Source organism: Aphelocoma coerulescens, chromosome 6 (assembly GCF_041296385.1).
Source record: "Aphelocoma coerulescens isolate FSJ_1873_10779 chromosome 6, UR_Acoe_1.0, whole genome shotgun sequence".
NCBI classification, from domain to species: domain Eukaryota; kingdom Metazoa; phylum Chordata; class Aves; order Passeriformes; family Corvidae; genus Aphelocoma; species Aphelocoma coerulescens.
Window position 1 is genome coordinate 2,358,195 of NC_091020.1, and position 6,000 is coordinate 2,364,194.

Here is a 6,000-nt window from a genome sequence, read left to right on the forward strand (position 1 = left end):
CTGAAAATGATCCACCTACTTGGATTTATTCAATTTGTAAGTGTCACATTAAAAGCTAGTTAACGTGCGAGACGCTGTCCCCAGGTTGAGAATGTGGAAGGAGAAAGAAGCGTGATAATTTGGGAATCACCATTTGGTGCACAGATCCCCAGCACAGTTTAAAGGCATCTGAGCTGAATTTGGTTCTGCTCCACATGCCCGAAAACTCAGAAAAACCACAGCAATCTCTCTGGATTTAGAGGGGTTTATTACCCATGTTGTAAAAGCAGCCTTTACCTTCTGTCTGCCACCAACCACGGGGACTCTGCAAGCTCCAAACAACTTCACAAAGCCAGAGCAACTTTAACACCCACAAAATACTACACAAAGCAAACCAGAATGCAACTTCAGTGCAACGTCCGCTCCCCAAAAAACACACAGCCAAGCCCAAATCCACCAAGATGCACAGCAGCGCTTCCACTGCCTTCAGCTGCCAGGTGTTTTGTCCTGGTTCTGTGCTTTGTACTGGTTCACAGCTGGGCATGGAAGCCAACAAGAAAGCGTTTTCAGCCATGTGGACCTGGGAGAAGGGAGTCTGAAGGCATCACTACAAAATCTGCTGTCACACCAGGCTGCACCATCAGCCAAAGTGACACGAGGACGTTCATCGACAACCCGGAGCTGCTCTGCTAAGAGAGGCTGCCTGCATCAGCAAGCTTCAGCAGCACCATGTCAATATGGCAGAGCTCCCATTTTTTACAAATAATAATCTTTTTCTCTCTCTTCCCATCCTCTCTGCGTGTATTTATGGTGCCTGAAGGCACCGAGGCACTCTTTAATGAGGTTTTCACACAAGACAGAATAAATTAGAAACCTTGATCAAAACAGGCCCTCCAGGAGGAACACAGTACAAAGACAGCCACATGCCTTATACACCCTGAAAAATCCAAATACTGCAGCGGGGCAATCAGCGAGCCATTCCTCGAGCAAACAGGGAGCACACCCTCCTGCCAGGGTACCTGTGATGGCAAGGTCTCCCCTTCTCACCCCTGCTCTGCACCCCAGCACGTTCGTCCCCAAGAGGGGGACGAAGCCATCGCGCCCTCACCACTCCACAAACCTCAGCTCCAGGGAGGCAGCGCAGCCCCAACGTCACTGCCATGGCCCGGGATGGGATGGGATGGATCTGCTTCCACTCACAGCGGATGCCTCCAGCTTCCTTTGGAGGAGGGAGCATCCTGCCTTTGCAGCCCAGCGAGCAGAGGGACTGGAACCCCCAAGGTGAGGGGACCGGCCTCACCCCCATGACCAGATGTCCCCCCAGAGCCTCTGGGGCAGGGAGGACCAGACCTGCCACTCCAACACGCTGGGGAGGAGGGGACAGACCCGACCAGGCTGAGGAGAATAGAACCTCTCCTGGGTCCTGGGCTGCAGCCCCTGAGCTGGGGCTCCCAGAGCTCCCCCGGTACCACCTGCAGCCCCCTGAGCTGGGGGTGCCAGAGCTGCCCCGGGACCACCTGCAGCCCCCGAGCTGGGGGTGCCAGAGCTGCCCCGGGACCACCTGCAGCCCCCTGAGCTGGGGGTGCCAGAGCTCCCCCGGTACCACCTGCAGCCCCCCGAGCTGGGGCTCCCAGAGCTGCCCCGGTACCACCTGCAGCCCCCGAGCTGGGGGTGCCAGAGCTGCCCCGGTACCACCTACAGCCCCCGAGCTGGGGGTGCCAGAGCTGCCCCGGGACCACCTGCAGCCCCCCGAGGTGGGTGTGCCAGAGCTGCCCCGGGACCACCTGCAGCCCCCGAGCTGGGGGTGCCAGAGCTCCCCCGGGACCACCTGCAGCCCCCGAGCTGGGGGTGCCAGAGCTGCCCCGGTACCACCTGCAGCCCCCGAGCTGGGGGTGCCAGAGCTGCCCCGGTACCACCTGCAGCCCCCGAGCTGGGGGTGCCAGAGCTCCCCCGGGACCACCTGCAGCCCCCGAGCTGGGGGTGCCAGAGCTCCCCCGGGATCAGCCGCAGCCCCCCGAGCTCGGGGGACCACAGCTGCCCTGGTACGCCAGGGCCGTACCCCCGAACGGGGATGCAGGGCTCCCCCGGGTAGAGCACAGAGCTCCCGCGGCCGCAGCCCCCGAGCTGGGGGTGCCAGAGCTCCCCAGGGCTGAGCAGACCGCACTTCCCCGGTGCCCCCCGGGGCCGTGGGGCCCAGATCCCGCCGTGCTGCGGGACCGAAGCTCCCCGAGCTGAGCAGCCCGAAGCCCCCCCCGAGCCTCCGGTGCTGCGGGGGCCGAAGCTCTCCTCGCATCCCCCGTGGCTGCGGGGGCCGCCGCCGGGATGAGGAGCCGGAATCCCCCGGGACACGTCCCCTGCAGGGGCGGCGGCGGCCGCGTCCCCGCTGTCACCGCCGGTGTCCCGTCCCGCCGCCACCCCCGGGCCTGCGCTGAGCCGGAGGCCGCTGGGTCGCCGCTCACTCACCGTGCGGAGCCGCGGCTCGGTGCGGGCGGGTGGGTGCGGCCGCCGGACGGGTCCCCGGGCGCTGCGGCGGCTCCAGCCCGCTCCCCGTGTCCCGTTTCCAGTGCCCCGCTCCCGTGTCCCGTGTCCCGTGCGGCGGCCGCGGGCGGGGCGGGGGCACCGCGCGCCACGTGACCGCCGTGTCATCCCGGCCGCCATCTTGTGCCCGTCCCTCCTGCCGGGAGCGCCGCGCTCGGACATCCCCGTCCCTGCTCCCATCCCCATCCCTATCCCTGCTCCCATTCCTGTTCCCATCCCCATCCCCGCTCCCATTCCTGTTCCCATCCCCATCCCCATCCCCATCCCTGCTCCCATTTCTATTCCAATTCTTATTCCCATCCCATCCCCATCCCTGCTCCCATTTCTATTCCCATTCTTATTCCCATCCCATCCCCATCCCTGCTCCCATCCCTGCTCCCATTTCTGTTCCCATCCCCATCCCTGCTCCCATTCTTATTCCCATCCCCGCTCCCATTCTTATTCCCATCCCCATTCCCTGCTCCCATTCATATTCCCATCCCCATCCCCGCTCCCATTCCTGTTCCCATCCCCATCCCATCCCCATCCCTGCTCCTATTCCTATTCCCATCCCTGCTCCTGTTCCTATTCCCATTCCCACTCCTATTCCCGCAGGGATCCGCAGCCCCTCGCTGCCCAGCGCAGCCTGGGGCACACAGGGGCAGCGCGCTGCTCGCTGTGTTCTAGAGAATCCCAGGATCACTGAAGCTGGAAAAGCCCTCCAAGTCCAGGCTGTGCCCAATGCCCACCTTGTCCCCAGCCCAGAGCACTGAGTGCCACCTCCAGCCCTTCCTTGGACACCTCCAGGCATGGGCACTCCAAAGCTCCCTGGGCAGCCCCTGCCAAGGCCTGAGCACCCTTTCCATGCAGAAATTCCTGCTGCTGTCCAAGCTGAGCCTCCCCTGGCCCAGCCTGAGGCCGTTTCCCCTTGTCCTGTCCCTGTTCCCTGGGAGCAGAGCCCGACCCCCCCGGCTGCCCCCTCCTGTCAGGGACTTGTGCAGAGCCACAAGGTCCCCCCTGAGCCTCCTTTGCTCCAGGCTCAGCCCCTTTCCCAGCTCCCTCAGCCGCTCCTGGGGCTCCAGCCCCTTCCCAGCTCCGTTCCCTGCCCTGGACACGCTCCAGCCCCTCCAGGGCTCTCTGGCCGGGAGGGCCCAGAACTGGACACAGCCCTCGAGGTGCAGCCTCAAAGAAGCCACCCTGAACCCTTCTGAGCATATGTAGTGCCCATAAAATATTAAATTCTGGTATCAGCATGGCTTGCTCGGAGCAGGTGAGGGGTAGCAGGTTGTGAGTTCTCCTCCTAAATCCATCTGGCAGCTTTCCAGTACCTAAAGGAAATCTACAAGAAAGATGGAGAGGGACATTTTAGAAGAGCACAGTGACAGGACAAGGGGGAATGGCTTCCCACTGCCAGAGGGCAGGGTTAGATGGGATATTGGGGAGAATTCCCTTGTGATCCTGGACTGGGATGAACATGTCCTGTCTCAAGATCCCCAAAACCAGAGTGTACAGTGTTGGAGCAAACTCTGATATCTGCCTTTATTTCGCTCTGCAGGAGCTCTGCTGGGCGTTGGGCTCCAGTTCTGTGTCAGCTCCGGAGATGTGAGACATCAGTCATCATTAATAAAACCTCAGTTAAAATAAAGTCACAGGGCAATTTAGCTTGGGAGCAACCCTTGGGTGTCACCATCTCCAGGCAGAAAGAGGCTCAAATTTTGTTCTGTGACAGCTAACACCTATTTCAAACCTTGCACTTCACAAATTGTGACTTCTAATACAAAACCTGGGTTTTTTCCATGGCAAAAGGTCAAAATCATTTTGTGCTGCCCACAGAGGGGTTCCTGTGTGTGCTGGGCCTGGCTCCCTGCAGGGCCGTTCCCCAGCGTGGGAAGATCCGCAAGGTCTGATTAAAACTTTTCCCGTATTTCAGGCATTTGTTATCTCGCCAGCGTGGTTGCCAGCCAGGAGATTGTGCAGATAGCAGAGCCACACATCCAGCTCCCCCTCTCCCAGGCATGGGAGGATGACAACACACATGGGAGGGACTGGATGTACCGGTGTGTCTCAGGAACACTGAGCAAGAGACGCGTTTTGCTGATCTTTGCACATAAACAAAACAAAATCTGAAAAAGCCCTTGTGACTTATCCCGATCAACAAGTGATTGCAGACATTACCCAAGCAAAGTTAAGAATTAAGCTTGAATAAATAGTAATTTATGCACTGGGACAGGTGAAACACAATGGTGTCCTGGGCCTCTATAAAGAGCTATCAGATTCTGCACTTTCTAAAAATGGAGATGAACCATTCTGAGAGAAAATTCTCTGTGTAATAAAACTCGAATTTACAGCCAGCTTGGAAGTTATTTAAAGGTCTGCTGTGACCTGCAGCTCCTTACAGATTTTCATCAGCGCTGGTGAAGAAAGGACAAGTTTTGCTTGACCTCAGGATCCAGGCAACAGCTTTCACCCTGTGCAAACTGTTTGGTAGTTAGGAAGAGAAATGCAGATGGAAGAGGATGGCTTTGGAGAAGGGTTCTGGAGAAATCCAGGAGAGGGGTGCTGGGGACAGCCCAGACACTGACAGTTTTGATTCTCTCATCCCTTAAAAGGAATTTATTTGTGAGTAGATCTAATACTGTCAGCTCGGTTCTGGATTTTCCCAGGTTGACCAGGCTGGCTTGCATGTGCCTGGTTGCCCCAGGAAAGGTTTAGGAATACTGAAGGCTTGTGGGGGTGCTGGTGCATCTCCCTTGGGGCAGTGGAGCCTTTGGAGGGTTTGGCAATCCCAATCCCAATGTATCTTTCCATTTGCTCCCCTTGAGCGCTGCCATCCAGACGGGGACATTCCTTATGGGGGTTGCTGCTTTTCGGCAGGGCACTGTTTCCTTCCTGACTATCGTTTCTTGCCATGCCATCTCACTAATGCTCTAATAGGATTAATGTTGTCGCCACTTCCCTCGGGGTAGCTGTACAATAAATCCCCCCTGTCCAGGGCTGTTCCCCCAGGATGGGCATTTTCTGGCAGATAATATGAACCTGAAGCCTGTGCAAATTGGTTCCCTGGGAGCCTGACCTCCCTGTTGGGAATGACAAAGGGCCATCCAAGAGGCTTAGGAATAGCTGTCCCGGGCTGCTGCCTGGGCTTAATCCTGCTGAGCCACTTCTGTTCCTGAAAACAGCCTTTCCTGCCTGGATACAACCAATCCCCAAGTGTGGGGAAGATTCCAAGAGTGTGCCGGCACCAAGGCTGGGTTGGACGGGGCTTGGAGCAGCCTGGGACAGCAGAAGGTGTCCCTGCCCATGGCAGGGGTGGAACTGGATGAGCTCAGCTGGGGGTTTCTCCTGCTGGAGCTTTGAATAAATTGATGAATCAGAATCAACATGAACGGATCAACAGTGAATTGCTAATAGGTCGCAATCATTAGGCATTGATCAATAATCCATAAATTAATGATGTTCCACTTGAAGAGATATTTCTGTTTAGAAAGGTACATTGACTATTAG

The 6,000-nt window shown here is 57.7% G+C and overlaps 1 protein-coding gene across 2 annotated transcripts in view; it reads right to left on the reverse strand.

Moving 5' to 3' along the window:
• The window catches only part of SGMS1 (sphingomyelin synthase 1), a 90,228-nt gene extending 87,654 nt beyond the window's left edge, over positions 1–2,574 (reverse strand). For both annotated transcript variants that reach the window (XM_069018851.1, XM_069018850.1), the window contains exon 1: positions 2,443–2,574. The gene's annotated coding sequence lies outside the window, so the exon portion shown is untranslated. The remainder of the gene's footprint in view (positions 1–2,442) is intronic.
• Between the last annotated feature and the right edge of the window lie 3,426 nt (positions 2,575–6,000).